Source organism: Ursus americanus, chromosome X (assembly GCF_024610735.1).
Source record: "Ursus americanus isolate L20-20 chromosome X, mUrsAme1.1.p, whole genome shotgun sequence".
Lineage (NCBI taxonomy): Eukaryota > Metazoa > Chordata > Mammalia > Carnivora > Ursidae > Ursus > Ursus americanus.
The window spans coordinates 47,748,485-47,767,700 of record NC_142164.1 but is presented as its reverse complement, the minus strand read 5'-3'; positions in this window follow the sequence as shown (position 1 = coordinate 47,767,700).

Here is a 19,216-nt window from a genome sequence, read left to right as displayed (position 1 = left end):
GAAGCTAACTGAAGCCTCACTCAAAAAAATAGAAAAATTCCAAAAACACAAGCTAACTTTACACCTTAAAGAACTGAAGAAAAAAACAACAAATAAAGCCCAAGCCAAGCCGGAGAAGAGAAATAATAAAGTTTAAAGCAGAGATCAATAATTAGAAACCAAAAATACAAAAGAGCAGATCAATGAAACTAGAAACTGTTTCTTTGAAAGATTAATAAGGTCGATAAACCACTGGCCAGACTTATTCAAAAGAAAAGAGAAAGGACCCAAATTAATAAAATTATGAATGAAAGGGGAGAGATCATGACTAACACCAAGGAAATAGAAAAAATTATTAGAAATTACTATTAACAACTATATGCCAATAAATTAAGCAACCTGGAAGAAATGGTTGCCTTCCTGGAAACCTATAAACTACCAAGACTGAAACAGGAAGAAATTGACAAACTGAGTAGACCAATAACTGTTAACAAAATTAAAGCAGTGATCAAAAACCTCTCTCTCTCTCTCTCTCTCTCTCTCACACACACACACACACACACACACACACACACCCCAAGAGTTCAGGGCTGCATGGATTCCCAGGGGAATTCTACCAAACATTTAAAGAAGAAATCATACCTATTCTCCTGAAGCTGTTTCAAAACATACAAACAGAAGGAAAACTTCCAAACTTATTCTATGAGGCCAGCATTACCCTGATCCCCAAACCAGGCAAAGACCCCATCAAAAAAGAGAATTACAGACCAATATCCCTGATGAATATGGATGCCAAAATTCTCAACAAGATGCCAATAGGACCCAACAGTACATTAAAAGAATTATCCGTCACGAACAGGTGGGATTTATTCCTCAGATGCAAGGTGGTTCAACAGTCACAAATCAATCAATGTGATAGAATACATTAATAAAAGAAGAGACAAGATCCGTATGATCCTCTCAATTGATGCAGAAAAAGCATTTGACAACATACAACACCGTTTCCTGATTAAAACTCTTCAGAGTGTAGGGAAAAAGGGAACATTCTTCAAATTCATAAAAACCATCTATGGAAAACCCACAGCGAATATCATTCTCAATGGGAAAAAGTTGAGAGCGTCTCCCTTAAGATCAGGAACATGACAAGGATGCCCACTCTCGCCATTATTGTTCAACATAGTACTAGAAGTCCTAGCATCAGCAATCAGACATCAAAAAGAAATAAAAGGTATTCAAATTGGCAAAGAAGTCAAACTCCCTCTCTTTGCAGATGACATGATACTTTCCATGGAAAACCCAAAGACTCCACCCCTCAATTATTAGAACTCATACAGCAATTCAGCAATGTAGGAGGATACAAAATCAATGCACAGAAATAGTTGCTTTTCTATACACTAACAATGTAACTGTAGAAAGAGAAATTAGGGAATTGATTCCATTTACAATAGCACCAAAAACCATAAGATACCTGGGAATAAACCTAACCAAAGAGGTAAAAGATCCGTACTCTAGAAACTACAGAACACTTATGAAAGACATTGAAAAAGACACAAAAAGATGGAAAAACATACCATGCTCATGGATTAGAAGAATAAACATTGGTAAAAACGTTTTTGCTGCCCAGAGCAATCTATACTTTCAATGCCATCTCAATCAAAATACAAATGGCATTTTTCAAAGAACTGGAACAAACAATCCTAAAGTTTGTATGGAACCAGAAAAGACCCCAAATCACAAGGAAATGTTGAAAAGGAAAAACAAAGGTAGGAGCATCATGTTGCCTCATTTCAAGCTATACTACAAAGGCTGTGATCACCAAGACAGCATGGTACTGGCACAAAAACAGACAAATAGATCAATGGAACAGAAGAGAGGGCCCAGATATGGACCCTCAACTTTATGGTCAACTAATCTTTGACAAATCAGAAAAAAATATCCCATGGAAAAAAGACAGTGTCTTCGATAAATGGTGCTGGGGAAATTTGACAGCTATATACAGAAGAATGAAACTCGACCATTCTCTCACACCATACACAAAGATAAATTCTAAATGGATGAAAGACTTTGATGTGAGCTAGGAATCCATCCAAATCCTAGAGAAGAACATAGGCAGTAACCTCTTAGACATTGGCCACAGCAATTTCTTGCAAGACTCATCTCCAAAGGCAAGGGAAACAAAAGCAAAAATAAACTTTGGGACTTCATCAAGACAAAAAGCTTCTGTATAGCAAAGGAAACAGTCAATAACAATAAGAGGCAACCCACGGAATGGGAGAAGATATTTGCAATTAACACTACAGATAAAGGGCTGGTATCCAAGATCTATAACTTCTCAAACTCAACACCCAAAAAACAAATAGTCAAGTCAGAAAATGGGCAGAAGATATGAACAGACACTTCTCCAAAGAGCATATGAATGGCTAACAGACACACGAAAAAATATTCAACATTATTAGCCATCAGGGAAATTAAAACCAAAACCACATTGAGATATCATCTTACACCAGTTAGAATGGCAAAAATTAACAAGACAGGGAACAACAAATGTTGGAGCGAATGTGGAAAAAGGGAAGCCCTCTTAAACCATTGGTGGGAATGCAAGTTGGTACAGCCACTTTGGAAAACAGTATGGAGGATCCTCAAGAAGTTAAAAATAGAGCTACCCTATGACCCAGCAATTGTACTACTGGGTATTTACCCCAAAGATACAGGTGTAGTGAAAATAAGAGGCAACTGCACCCCAATGAACATAGCAGCATTGTCCACAATAACCAAACTGTGGAAGGAGCCAAGACATCCTTCAACAGATGAATGGATAAAGAAGACATGGTTCTTATATAAAATGGAATATTAGCCATCAGAAAGGATGAATACCCACCATTTGTATCAGCATGGATGGAACTGGGAGAGATTATGCTAAGTGAAATAAGTCAAGCAGAGAAAGACAATTATCATATGGTTTCACATATATGTGGAATATAAGGAATAGTATGGAGGACATTAGGAGAAGGAAAGGAGAAATGAAGGGTGGAGAATCAGAGTGGGAGAAGAACCATGAGAAACTATGGACTCTGGGAAACAAACCTAGGGTTTCAGAGGGGAGGAGGGTGGGGGGATGGGTTTGCCGGGTGACGAGTATTAAGGAGGGCATGTGTTACAATGAGCAGTGGGTGTTATATGCAAACAATGAATCATGGAACACTACATCAAAAACTAATGAAGTACTCTATGGTAACTAACGTAACATAATAAAAATTAATTAATTAATTAATAGTACATGCTCATGGTTCAAAAAATTAAATAAATAAATAAAAACTCAGAGCCATAAATAAATAAATAATTTAGTTCCCAGACACTAAAATGGCTTAGATTGTTTAAGCTAACTTTTTTTTAACACTGCTTTTTTATACAGATAATCCCTTAAAATCACTCAAAAGTTATACATTTAATGTCAAAAGCTTTTTGAGTGTGAAGAGTAATACCTTTGTTATATCATGTGGTGCCTTAATAGTCAAATGATATACAAAAGTGCTCTGTCACATCAACTTACCTAAATCAACTTCAGGCTATTTACAAAAGAAAGCTGTTTTCCAGACTGATCATTATTTTTTTATATAAGGGGGTAAGTAAATTCCTTATTAGACATATTGGTATTTAATAGGATATGTCTACATTCCATATAGTTTTTGACATAAATCACAAGATTTATATGGAATGCAAACCATCACACTTTCAAATTTTATTGACTATTATCATCCTTTAATTTTGATCTTCTAAGATTAACCAAATGACTCTGCAATTTAAAGTAAACATATTTAACTGAATTGGGCCCTTGATCAAATTAAAACAAATGGAGGGAAATGTTGGGCCAGAGAGATTTTTATGTTACAATCTCTGGTACTCTCTCATCCTGACTTCTGTTTAGCATTCATCACTGTATGACAGGGAAAACCATGCAGAAAGAGTAACATAGAAACTATATTCTACATTGTATAGATAAGAATTTAAACATGATGAGGAAGTATATTACTTTCTGAAATTATGCAAGTTCTAATACTTTTTGATAATAAGCCTGATATTTCAAAAGGGAAAATTAGCTATGTTTGCATATTAAGAAGAAATTTAAATGACTTCTTTTTAAGGCATGATATGAATGGTAAAATGAAGCCACGCAAAATTACCTATGGACAATTTGAAACAAAGGCAACTGAATAGCTTAATTAGAAAATATGTGAGGATTTGTTAACAGAAATAACTTTTCTTCAAATACTGCTGTTACTTTCTCAGTAATAAAAGAAATCCTTCTTAAAAATAAAAGAAATGCTTCTGACATTATAATGCTTCCATGTTTGGATGAAAATTCTAGAACATTTTCTAGTAAAATTTTCTAGAAAACTAATTCATCCATTTTGGTTATATGAGAGCTCCTTTTTGTTGATTAACAACTGCCTACTCTCTACAAATTCTTCTGTTTTGTGCATGTTCCTTACTTAAATTCACCAAATGGAAAGAAGACCTAACATTTTTGATCACTTATTAAATGTCAGCCACTTAACCTTTTAATTAAATTTTATTTCATCTTCAAATCACCCTTTAAAAGATAATCATCATCATCATCATCATCATCCCCATTTTGCTGATGAGGAATAGGATAGAGAGGTGATGTGCTTGGTGATATCAACTAGCTAGTAAATGACACTGGATTTGGACCCAGAAATGATTATTTACAAGGCCTATGGTCTATTTATTTTATAACACTTCCTTTATCTCCCCATCTACTGAGCACTTGCTATATCCATGGTATTGTAGTAGGTATTTAGATGTTTGACAAGCCTCATTAACACCTTTGTTTAGGAAGAAAGAGTTCATTCTTTATTTGTACTTTGTTTTTGTCTGTGTTTTCTCCTATTTGCCAATTGTGTTTTCACGCACTATTATTTACCTTATATTTGCTGAATCTGAGCTGTTTAGGACATTTGTTGGAACAACATTTGAATTGAGAACATTACATCAGATAGTCAGTTAAAAATCTCAGTTTTTCATCAGTAAAACAGGGTATCTATTCTGCTTATCCACTAATTAGAAAATCAAGTTTAGTGTGCAATAAAGGGCTTTGTGAATCATCTTACAAACTGAAGGCACCATTGACATTTGGTCATCAAAAAAATTATTAGTAAAATTTGGTATTGCCAAAGAAAATTGTTGACAAATATATGAAAACCTTCTATGTAAAATTTCTCTAGTGCATTTTTAACACAGAAATGGGTCTCAGCTGTGAGAGAAAATAAACAACTTTAGCTGCCCAGAGAAATTCATGTACACTTAAAGATGATTCCATGAATGGTACAAAAACTACAATCAGATATGAAAATATTCTAGCCATACAGATTTGTTCCATGATTGACACCATGTGAAGTGGTGTAGTAAATAAATTTTAATGTAAACTAGTTAATGCAGCTGAGCTCACGATTAGCAAATCCAAAACATAGGGTAACACTACTAAACCCTTGCATTTCTGTATTCAGTGCTTCCAAGTTACCAGTCTTCAAATTATTTTCAATGTAGGAACAGAGTAATTAAAAATCAAACTGAAGATAGCTTGTTTATTACTGCCACAGTTGTACAGTTTATAAACTATGGCATCAGTGAATAACATTCATCACATCCATATTATGTAAGTGGAAAAAAAGCTCAAAATATTTCTGATTTTATCTTGATTGATTAATCTTTCCTGATTTCTGTCCATCAAGAACTGCTTTGAGACCTGACTACCCTAGACTATTACTTTTATTTAATATTTATTAAACTTATCAAACATTTGCAAAAGTAAAAGTAGACCTAGCCCATTTAAAATGAACTTATTTATTTCTTATTCCTGATTTGAAATAAACTTAAAAATGTTGAGAGGCATATATGTAAAAATAGCCAATGAAACTTTTCCAAATTTAATGAGGTTCTGATTTGTTTAAAGATTTCTAGGTTTCAGACTCCTCATTCCAATTTTATCTGAACAGGATTACCCATCCTTGTTATGGATTTACACTGACATCTTATAGCTTCCCAGCATTCGTAACCCATTTGTGATTCCATATGAGTTTGCAAAGAACTCAAAAGCCAATTCTGTGAATTTTTAAAAGATTTCTTTCTTCCAGTTATTTCATAAGACTGACATTGTTTTAAATTTTGCATAGTTCAGAGCCCTAGGTACTACTTGAATATACACTACAGAGTACTTTTGTTTCGGGGTTTTCCATTTAGCCTTTACTAAATACTCTGGTAATTGTACGTATAAAGCAAATATCATGTGACCACATCTTACTAAACATTTCAACGTGAATATTTACCATCTTAGATCAATGTTGGTAAATGTATGCCTCCTAGAAACCAACTTTTTGTATCAACATGAGTGTCAGAATTCTGCAACTACAGAGATATCAAAAAAGTTAATTTAAACTAATCAAATTCCATTCATACTTTAAAAATATATATATTTCATTTATTTGAGAGAGAGAGAGAGAGAGCATGCAATTACAAGCAGGGGGAGGGGAAGAAGGAGAGGGAGAAGCAGACTTCACACTGAGCAGGAAGCCTGATGTGAGGCTAAATACCAAGACCCTGGGATCATGACCTGAGTTGAAGGCAGACTCTTAACTGACTGAGCCACCCAGGTGCACCCCAGTATGAATACTTTTAAAAATAATTGATCTTTGTGAACATTTATAATTTTAGCAGTAAAGCAAAAGTTTTTCCAATCATTTTTTTTCTTTTTATGCACAAAAGTATTCTGAATTCTTACTCTTTCCTTTAGACAACATTCCAAAGGGAGTGATTATTCCTGGGACCCATGTTTTCCAATGTGCTAGCTTCCTTCTCTTGGCATATAGCGAGTAATGTCTTTGGTCTTGTAGGATCCTGAGGTTCTCTCAGCTTTTAGATCAGAAGGCTAGTACAGAGACACATTTTACTGTATGGGTCCCTGGATCTGGGCTAAAGCATACCTGGGATCAAGAATCAGCCTGGAGAGCTGATGACCTCTATGTGAAGCCTGGCTGAGATGTCTGAAGCTAGTGGGGGTCATAGAGTTGGGGAACCCAACTAAGGCATATAGACTGAATTATGTAGTAATGAAAAGTATGGGCTCTAATGACAGACTGCCTGGATTTGTAACCTAGTTTGGCCATTCGCTACTTGTATGAACATGAGAAAGTTGTTCTAAGGTTGTTTCATCATCTATAGAAGGGGTAATTAATAATTTATATGTCATAAGATTATTATGGAGAATTAAAAGAGATAATGTATGAAAAACACCAAGAAGGGCATTTGGGTAGCTCAGTTGGTTGAGCGTTTGACTCTTTGTTTCAACTCAGATCATGGGCTCAGGGTCATGAGATCAAGTCCTGAATCATACTCTGCACTCAGCAGGGAGTCTGCTTAAGAGTCTCTCTCTCTCTCTCCCTCTGCCCCTCCCCCCAGCTCTCACTTTCTTTCTTTCTCTCTCTCTCTCAAATAAATGAGAAAATCTTTTTAAAAAAGGAAAGGTAAGATGGGGCGCCTGGGTGGCTCAGTCGTTAAGTGTCTGCCTTCAGCTCAGGGCGTGATCCCAGCGTTCTGGGATCGAGCCCCACATCAGGCTCCTCTGCTGGGAGCCTGCTTCTTCCTCTCCCACTCCTCCTGCTTGTGTTCCCTCTCTCGCTGGCTGTCTCTCTGTCAAATAAATAAATAAATAATCTTTAAAAAAATAAAATAAAAATAAAAAAATAAAAAAGGAAAGGTAAGAGATTAATTGCAGAAAACATCTATAATGGATGAAGGTAAAGGGAGATAGAGTAGGCAGGGAGAGCCCTCAGAATGCAGTGTAGGTCTGACACATGTGAAAAAAGAGGGGGATGAAGAAGGATTGGACAGCAAGAGACTCAGACTATAGCTCCATTTTGAAAAGCATTGACCAAGTAAACTGGGAGTCCCTGAACCATAAAGATCTGATAGAAAAATACCATACTGGACAGTAATAGGTCTTCACTAGCACTCTTATCATGCTCCACCATTGGCTGGGAAAGCCAGGGTGTATGTGTGGCATTATCCTTCACAAGTGAATAATCTGGAGGCTGTCAGTTAACCAGACACTTCATGGCAGTTTCTCTTGAAGGACATCTATGTAGCACATCTCAATGCTGGGTGCTTTTGGGAAGCAATGCTGAGTGCTGAGTAGCACATCTCAATGCTGGGTGTTCAATACTCAAATTTTTGAGCTATGTTCTGGGATGCAGTTAACTGGGAATAGTTTGATACTTTCTCATCTGGCTTTTAAGATTTGTTAGGCAGAACTAGAGCCATGTTTAGTCTAAGGCCAATTATCCACACCACTGAGACAATAATCTTCTGAGTATTCTATCCATAAACTACAAGTTTTGCCACTCTAGCTGGTGAAAATAGGCACTGTTCCTGGCCCTGTGAAAATGCTGGATACTGTTCCCACTAATCTTTTCATGCAGTTCTCTTCCTGAGTCTCCTCACAAGGACACAGAGATCAGCACTCTGCTGAAAACTCCAGGAGAGATCTGTAGATCTCTGGGGTTCTTTCTCTGTGGCATTCTCTCCTCTCCAGTACTGTATCCTACAAACTCAAACTGCCATGGTCTCTCTAATTCCATCTTCTGAACTCAGGTTGTCTGCCAAATTCAGTCAGGTTTTCCCCTCCCTGTACTGTGGCCTAGAAAGTCTCTTAAACCAGCAATCTAGAGCAGTCATATGGCTCATTTTGCTTCTTTCCCACCGATCAGCAATCACTCTCCTTTGTTGTCTGATATCCAGGGTCTTAATTGTTTCATATATATTTTGTCTAGCTTTCTTATGTAAAGGCAGGAAAGTAAATTTGGTCCCTGTTACTCCATCTTGATCAGAGGTTAAAATTCTTGTTTAAGAATGGTACATGGTACAGAATTGATTTTCCTGATTCAGCTCATCAAAAAGATGGTCAATATTTTTCTAATCTCCAAACCTTAATTGCATACTTCTCACCTTGTGTTGCAAACACTATTCTACTAGTACAAATACAAATACTTTTAATGGGAAGGAAAATTATTGCTAATGATCTGAACCTGGAAATTTTCAAATTTGTTCCAGGTTCACTGGGAAATATCATTTTCATAGCAATTCAGTAGTTGGCTATATGCAGAAAATAAAATCCAGTTAAAAATCCTTAAAACCCCTAATATCTTTAAATGCAGAGTAAATTCTTACAAGGACCACTGAAATCAAGATAAACCTAGCTCTCTTAATAGCCATACAAAAATAATTTCATCTTAAATTATAGTAGCAAATAACTTGATGTTTCCCTGAGCATCTTTTGCACTTGAGACTTGTGAACAAAGCAGCCAAGACTGACACTTAATTATGAATAACAATCTACAATGTTATAATGGACCACAAGAATTCTAGTATTTTGAAGTTTAATTGTAATTTGCATCTTTAATGAAGTTTGCTCTCTTGCTGGTTGACTGCTTTGATTGGTACCTGCTTAGTAGTATAAGTCTGATCATTTGAAGTAATTATCTGAGAAATGTGTCTTTATATATACAATTTTAAAATAAACTTTTTTTTTGGCTAAGGTTGTTATAGTTGTTCTAAAGCTAGGATTTGATCATGTTTACAATTTTGAAAAGTTTTATTTCTGTCTTTGCTTACTGTTACCAGCATCTGAAGTGGATAGTTCTTATTCATTTAAAAGCTGATGTGATCTGAATTCTGAATCCAAGGACGTCCATAGGAGTTTGTGTTTTATATAGACTTTCCACAAAATCTGCATTTTTTCTGATGAAGAGAATATATTGAGATCCTTGAGCTTCTCTACATGACAGGAATGGTTATTTATTCATTGTATACAGGAAAGAAAATCCAATACTCTACAGTGCTACTTATTTCTAGATCACAGAGTCAAGTAATAACAACCATCTGTAGAATTTTATCATTTTAATGATGGATGAACAGCACAATAGTCCGTGTTTCAAAAATACTGTAAAGCTATGTCTTTAAGGCCAAAACCATGGTTGAAATGAGAAAGTAAATTTCTTTTAAAAATATCAAATTGACTCATTTTCAGTGAATTGGTGACATATTTTGTCATCATATAGACACTAACTCATCCATTTTATTTTTAGGAGAAATAAAACCAAACATTCAATGACTTTTCTTAGAATCTAATCACCACTGATATTTTGCACAAGAAGCAGGCTGGTCTCTTGGGCTCTGTGACACAGTCAACCATTTATATCATCTTTACATCAGTGTTCCTCATTTTTTTAAAAGCTTTCTTCGTGTGATTCCTTCTCAGTAAACTATTCCAACCATAGTTAGGTAAGGTCTCATTTGAAGCAGAAGGCTACAACAACTAAAAAAAAATGTTTCTTATAGGAATTTCAAGAAATGCATCAATGAAGCATTACAAATAGATTAATTCTCCAAATCATCTTCAATAGGCCACAATCTCTACAATGACAATTCACATGGTTTCTTAAACAATATAATGATGGATCGATTTTACTAATTTTTACAAAATTAATATCTAGATGTTTTATGTTATGTACTTTTCCATAAAGTAAGAACTCGATGCTTTATGGTGACAAATACATTCAAACCATTTTAAAGGAAATAAATTGAGACCCAGATATTCAAATTTTGCAGTTAATTTTATAGATTTTTTTTAAAATCTAAAACAATATCATTTGTCATTCCATTTTCTAGGCTTAAATTTCTGACCCTAGAATGCATTTCTTTTCTCTGCCCCAATCCCCAAGATCTAGTCCTAATCTATTTGCCACCACTGTAGCCTAGTATTTGGTAACAAATTTTTTGATCTAGTCTGATACTGTTCTTGTGTGCCACTGCCACTGTTCTCTCCCTATTACTCTACTTATGCATACCCTACCCACCCTTCAAGATTCAGCTCAAGCCTCCCCTTCTCTATAAATATTTTTCTAATCTGTTTGGCTCTCACTTATTCCAAATGTAATCTGTGGATTAACAAAGACGTTGCTAGGGGTTTGTTAGAAATATAGAATCCTGGTTTCCCTCCCCAGACCTACAGAATTGGAATCTGCATTTTCACAAAATCCCCAGGTTTTTACATGTAAATTAACATTTAGGACCTCTTCTCCAGCCCATAATGATTTCATACTTATTTCGGATTTCCACAGTAGTTATTGCTTATATAGATATTGACATTTTCAAGAAGTTAAACTAGGTAGTTTTCCATGGCCATGCCTTGTCTCCTTACTTAAAATAAAAGCTTTCTAAAGGCAGCCACCAGGTTTTATTCCTCTTAATAACTCTGACAGAACCTAATGCTTTATTTCCCATGCTGCATTTTTATTGTTTCAACTTGCACTTCTAGTGGGTGATTCTGTCTCAACTTGCACTTCTACTGGGTGATTTTTGTTTTCCTTTCAGAAGAGGAGAATGCAAATCCTACTGCCTAGCTCAGTACCTAGCACATAGTGAGTAGCAAACTATATATTAGCTGAATGTATAAATTATTTGAAATTAATTTTTGACAAGATTAACCTGGTCTTCAATTTTGATTCAGTGGTGTCTTTTCCCAGTCACGTTCTTGGGAGAACTGAACATAATGAGAATATTAACTCAGTCTTCAACCTATAAGGCTTCTGGGGACATTTACTTGAATTCTAATTGGGCTATTAAAACATTATTAATCATGTTCCTATAATAGATTTTTAATCTTCAGGGTCATTGAGCCTAACTTCAGTCCTTCACTTTTCTCTGCAAGTCAGTGTACTGAGATTTGTTCAGCTGCTAACTCTGTCTCACTATAATATGGTAGTTAAGAACAGAAGCTTTGGCATCAGACTGCCAGGGTTTTCCTTCTGCGTCCATCACTTTCTAACCATATGATCTTAGGTGTATTACTTCACATTTTTATGCTTATGCTTCAGTTTCTGTATCTAAATGGTGGGGATAATAATTTTCTTTACTTCATAAAACTGATGTAAAGATTAAATTAGCTAATACATGTAAAGTGCCCCAAATAGTGCCTAATACATATTAAGTTCTAAAGAAATATTAGCCCTTATTATTAAGAAAATATACAGCCAGGACATCTTCATTCTTGAAATGCTACTCTAGAATTTCAATCATTTATATGTAGGTAGTGTGGGAGCACATTAGATAGGTCTCTATTCTGTCCCCTTTTTCTGACTCAGTATTTATGTTTGCTGGTAGGAATGGCTTCCAGCACCATATAACTCTGATACCTGCTGTAAAAATCTATGCTTCTATTCATGTTTCTATCATCCAATCCCTAGATATAGGTACAATATTAAAACTGAGTGCTGACTTATCCCAGGAAAGACAGAAGACTCATTCTAGGTTCAGGTGCAACTGACTCAGTCAATTCAAATGACCTTCCAATAAAGGGTTGAATAAACAGATGGAAATTGAGTTATGTCTGGAATGCTTAAGAACTTGATCTTTGCCATGCCCCTAATGAAACAAATAACAAAGCTGAGATTCTTTTAAAATTATGTAAATGATACCTAGATAATGCTATAATAGTAAATAATGAGCATTGCTAGGCAGTGAACATATACATTACAGTCTGCAAATTAAATATTTTCTAAAATCTTGTTGGATATTTATAAAAATGATGCCTTTTTATCTATAATAGAGGACTTTTTAGAATGCTGTTGACTATGTAACAATGTTGCTGTTTAAAAATGTAAAATTGTTGCCTAGTCAGTTAATCAAATAGTACAATTGATTCTTTATCATAGTGTATTCAAACCTGGAAACATTGGGGCTTCCCACTCTTAAGCCGCAGCCTTGGGTTTTTGCAGGCTTAGGGTGAGTTTAATTAAACTCAAGGGAGAAAACCAATTAAGCACTGAGAAGTGCTGGTATCCCTCACGAACAGTAAAGACAAAAATACAATTTGGAATAAGATGATGCTGTAATCTCAGTATAAATGCCATTGTCTACTTCAGCAATTCTGAAGTGGCCCAGGTGTTCTGAATACTTTGAAGAACAGCTAGCTTATGAGCTTTCAATTCATAACTACATTGAATAATTTCCATCTGCTTTAAATCTCCTCTGATAGGAAGTGCTTAGAAAGGAGATTGGATAAATATAAAGAGTGACTGTGCTTTAAGTCCTAGAATACACTTGTGTTAAAGTGTGTGTCTCCAAAGAGCATTTAGATTCAAACCATATTTGATTAGGTTTGGAAAGTAGGGGGTTAACATTTTCCATCACTGCTACATACAAAAAGGATCCAGGTAAATGGATAAAGGGATACAGCTTGATGCAATGAAGAAGTTCATGTCATGTTTATATTTTAGTGACTTTTGATGCAGTGTCATTACAGTTCCCCATCACTATTGTGTAGTACTGCCCACTGGGAAAATGGTAGAGCAGAACAATGTGCTGCTATACAGCTTGCCAATCAATCATAAACCAGAGAAAGAAGCAACCACAAGTATTGTTTCAAATGCAGTACTGGGAAGCTGTGAGGGATCGGAGGGTTAAAGTAGTCAGTGGCAACCAAAAATTGAAAGCTGATTAAATGTAATTTACTGAGACTTATTTTCTTGTCTTCATTTCAGTTTCTTGCAAATATTAATTGCAATGTAGAACAAGAATATAGAGAGTGTATTAAAGAAAGTCAGGGCTATTCCTCTAATTGGTGACAAGCAAATCAGCTACCTAGTTAACATGGTACAAAATTGTAGAGCCCTTTGCACTTTGGTGTGACCCCTGATAGAGTCTTCAAACTAGTGAAGTCAGTTGATTTCATCCATGAGAAGTCTGATGGATGTTCCTTTAGCAGTACCTAGCAAATCTTCTTGTAGACTGCTTAGGAAAAACAAATACAAATGACTTACAATCAAGCACCATTATTTTAATAGCCATTTTGAACTCTTAGGTTAATATGTCATAAACTTTAGCAGTGGAGAAAATTTTCTGTGGTTACTATTTGGTACAAATAGAAGTTGCACCACTCATAATTTTTACCAATCCTATAACACTGTAGTGATATCTAAAAGTGATTTTGCAAGTGACTGAATATCATAACTCAAATATACTACAAGGCTAGCTGATAACCATTTTCAGTGTCTGAAAAAAAAGACTTTAAAATTATTAATAATTCCTAGGTCAGGCAATGCAGTGTAGAAGAAAACACGGTAATGTGTGTCAGGACCTCTAGATTCTATTCTGTCTCCAATTTGATGTATAGATTGGGCAGGTCCTTTAAGTCCCTATGCCTCAGTCTTCTATCTGTATAAATCAGATGGGTAGGCAAAATAATTTCTGAACTCCATTTCAGTTTAAAGTATTCAGAAATTCTCTTAATCAAAGCTAGTTTCTCATGAAGCTGCAACTGGGATGTTAAAATGCCTGAAAAATGACCATCAAATATTCAGATAGAGGCCAGAAATGGAACAATTAAAATTAGCTTTATCCTCTTTATATTGCAGTAGGAAAAATACATTACAAGTTTGCCATTATCCTACTATTTGTTTGTAAACATGATACATCTTGATAGTTAGCCCAGTGACTCAGGAGGCACTTCTTGTTTCGCTTTCTACAAGTGACTACCACCCACATCCAACGTGTCACCAGTCCCAGTGATCCTCCAGTTCCCTTGACTATTTTGCTGTTGCCTTTCCCACCCACATACCTCAGAGATTGAAAGCTGAGTGAAATTCTTAATTACTATCAGCAAAACACACATGTATATGAATAAGCCTGTTTTTGACTGCCAATTCTAAACTCAAGCAATCTGGATTCAGGTTGGAGAACAGAGAGGGAATATTAGTTGGCAGAGGCCAACAGAATCACTCACTACTAGCTAATGTACTACACAAGAGTTATGACTACACTAAACTGACACTGGCCCAGGTTTGGTCAGTTGTAGATCTTAGACAGATACTGCCAATGCATAATATTTTCATATGGCTTCCATTCATAACAAGACAACTAGGAAGAAACTTAGAACACTAACTCTACAGTGCTTTCTGCCATACATAGAAAACTTACATCACATCATAATTCAAAGTTTAACATAATATAAAACCTATGTCACCAGAATGCATTTGCTTTTAATAATATCTTTATACAAAGGAAAGCAGACATAAAAATGAACATAAGCGAACAGGAAAGACACAACTTCAAAGCACAGGAGGGCAAGAAGTGCAAATGTTCTTTGTGTACAGATCTAACAGACCCGAGGTGCCATTCCAAGCCTTGTGATATAGGACACCTACTTCATGTTTGCCTCTATTATAAGCTCCAGATAAGAACTCAATATGTCATTTAGCTTTTCAATTCTTAGCTTTACAGTCCTAGTTGGCCTATCCATTGCAAAGAAATAATGGTGTATCTTTGTTTAAATTTTACTATGACCCATTATTTTTTATTTAAATGATTAGAACAGAAAAGCCAAAATGTAGGCAAGGGAGTTGGCACCTATAAAAAGTATCTAGAAATGAGTCAGGTCAAAAAGAAAGTGCTAGGAGTTTGCTAGGTAACTAAAGGAATTATTTTTAATATTTAATTCAAAATAAACATTAAAAAGAAAGAAAGATGGGATTCAAACCAGTGAATGTATTCAATTGCCCTCTCTCAAGTTTCAAATGAAACTGTCCATGGGAGTTGCTCAGTATCTGGAGTCCGGAATGAGCTTTCCAAGATTTTCTTTCCTTCTTAGTGTATGAGAACAAACAAGGGTTTCTCTATATTCTAAGAAAGGAAAAGGAAGTGCATATTGCAAAGAAACCTTAGGTGTAAAAAGCTGGTTTCTTCTCTCTTTAAAAAATAAGGTTGGAATGAGAGTTGGCCAGGGATAGCAGAACTAGAACTATAGTGCACCTTCAAAACTAATTAGTTATGCAAATGAACCTAAAAACTGTATTCTGTATGATAAACTGCAAAGGAAACATAAAAGTTTGATGCTTCTCAAATTTTAAAGCAGTTGGGAGTAAGAAGAATGAAGCACCCAAACCCAAAAGGAGCAAAATTCATGCCTGGAATCATCATACATAGTTGAATTTTGGTTGAAAACACAGACTTTTTCAAACAGAGAAAGACAATTATCATATGGTTTCACTCATTTATTGAACATAAGAAATAGGAAGATCGGTAGGAGAAGAAAGGGAAGAAGAAACGGGGGGGGGGGTAAACAGAAGGGGGAATGAACCATGAGAGACTATGGACTCTGTGAAACAAACTGAGGGCTTCAGAGGGGAGGGGGGTGGGGGAATGGGATAGGCTGGTGATGGGTAGTAAGGAGGGCACGTATTGCATGGTGCACTGGGTGTTATACGCAACTAATGAATCATCGAACTTTACATCAGAAACCAGGGATGTACTGTATGGTGACTAACATAATATAATAAAAAAACATTAAAATAAAAAAAAGAAGATGTGGTCCATATATACAATGGAATATTACTCAGCCATCAGAAAGAACGAAACAAGGAACATGAACTAGTGCCTTAGAAAATATTTACCCATAGAAGAAAGGGATAAAGAAAGGGGAGGTAATCAGAAGGGGGAATGAAGCATGAGAGACTATGGACTATGGACTCTGAGAAACAAACTGAGGGCTTCAGAGGGGAGGGGGGTGGGGGAATGGGATAGGCTGGTGATGGGTATTAAGGAGGGCACGTATTCCATGGTGCACTGGGTGTTATACATAAGTAATGAATCATGGAACTTTACATCAAAAACTAGGGATGTACTGTATGGTGACTAACATAATATAATTTTAAAAATTATAAAAAAAGAAGAAAATACAGACTTTTTGAACTAATTACAATTCCTATGAAAAGAATAAGCTTTTTTCTACTGCCATCAAAAATTAATTTCTTGGAAAGCTGCAGCAGAAATTGGCACCAAATCTCCCTCTAGTCAAAACTCACTCATTCAGTAAATTTTTCTTTTTGGTACATCTTTTGTGCTAAACATTCTTCTAGGCACTTGATATATAGCAGTGAACAAAACAGACAATGATCTCTGCTCTCAGGGGAGAAGACAATAGGCAATAAGTAATATGAAAATTATATAGTATGTTAGAAAGTGATAATTGCATTGGGGAAAATAGAGTGCAGTAAGAGCTATAGGGCATGTGATATTGCTTGGAATTGTATATTTACAATTGGGTGATTTTGTTAGGCTTCATTGAAAAAGTGATATTTGATCAAAGACTTGAAGGAAATGAGGCAGAAAGTATTTGGATAGCTAAGGGACAGTATTACATCACAAAGGCCCTAAAGAAAGAATACTCCTATGGGTATTAAGGAGAGCATGTGTTGGGATGAGCACTGGGTGTTATACACAACTAATAATCTTTGAACACTGCTACAAAAACTTATGATGTACTATATGTTGGCTAACTGAACATAGTAAAAAAAAGAAATGAAAAGAAAAGAAAAGAAAGAAAAGAAAAGAAAAGAAAAGAAAAGAAAAGAAAAAAATACTCCTGATGATGAACAGCAGGAGCTCATTTCTTTCTTTCTAAAGATTTTATTTACTTTATTTTATTTATTTATTTGTCAGAGAGAGAGCACAAGCAAGGGGAGCAGAAGGCAGAGGGAGAAGCAGCCTTCCTGCTGAGCGAAGTGCCCAATGTGGGACTCAAGCTCAGGACCCTGGGATCATGACCTGAGCCAAAGGCAGGTGCTTAACCAACTGAGCCACCTAGGTGCCCAGCAGGAGCTCATTTCAACTTGAGCAGAGTAAGTGAGGGAGAGAGTGGCAGGAGATGAGGTCAGAGAGGTAAAGAACAAAGAATTCATATAGGACCTTGTAGGCAATCATAAGTTCTTTGATTTTTACACTAAGTAAAATGGAGAGCCATTGTGTTTTAAACAGAGAAGTAGCATAACATGACTTTTGAAAAGATCACTTCTACTATAGTAGAAAAAATAGTAAAACAGAGAGACCAGTTAGGATAATATTTCAGCTATGCAAGTGAGAGGTGGTGATGGCTTGAATCAGGGAAGCAAAAGTAGTAGTAAGAAGTTGTCACATTTTGATATATTGTGAAGGCAGGCACAGATGAGAGATTGGATGTTGGGTATAAGAGATAAAGAGATGTCAAGGATAAATGATTTGGGGCCTAAGGCACTAGAAAAATAGGATTTCCATTTTTTAAGATAGAGAAATCTATGGGAGGAGCAGGTTTGCAGAGGAAGGTAAGGAATTTCACTTTGACCATATTAAGCTTTGAAATGCCTATTAGATATCAAGTGGAGGTATGAATAGGCAGTTGTACAGAAATCTGTACAGAAAACCAGTACAGAAATCTGGAGAAAGTATTGATAAAAATACAACTTCGGAATTTAACAACAGATAGATGACATTTAATTCCATGAGAAGAGAGGAAACTCTCCAAACTTAAAGAAGTGTCCCTTAAGTTGTGACAACCAAAAATGTCTCCGACATTGCTAAATATCTGGAGACATTTAGCAACTGGGTTGCAAAATTGCCTCTGTTTGAGAATCACTGTGTTAGAGCAAGTAATCTGAGGACTGGGAATTGACCGCTGAAATTAATGACATGGAGGTCATTGATGAACTTGAGTACTTTCAGTGTAGTAGCAGGGGGGCAAAAGCTGAAATAAAGTGGATTTAAGAGGGAAAGGGAGGAGAGGAATTGGAAATAGCAATGTATAAACAACTCTGTAAAGAGTTTTACTGGAAGGGGGAGCAAATCAATGGACCATTATTTAGTGGGGAGATGGGGGCTAAAGTAGATTTTATAGATGTTATATAAAAAAATTTTTTTTGAGAAAGAGTTGAACGAGCAGGAGGGGAGGGGCAGAGGGAGTGGGAAAGAGAGAATCTTAAGCAGGCTCCATGCCCAGCATGGAGCCTGACACAGGGCTCATTCTCATGATCCTGAGATCATGATCTGAGCTGAAATCAAAGAGACACTTAACCAACTGAGCCACCCAGGCAACCCAAAGGTGTTTTGTTTTGTTTTGTTTTTAAGATGGGAGAAATAAAAGCATGCTTGTATGCTGATGGAATGATCTAGGAGAGGGGGGGGAAATAATATGGAAGAGAACTGTTGGAAGGATCCTCTTGAGAGGGGACAAAGAGCATGTGACTGGTACACAAGAGGAGGAAGAGGCTGTAGATAATAACATGAATCTTTCATCTGTGCTAGCAACTGGGAAGGCAAGGAATATGGTTGCAAATACTGGTAGATAGAGTTTTGGTGG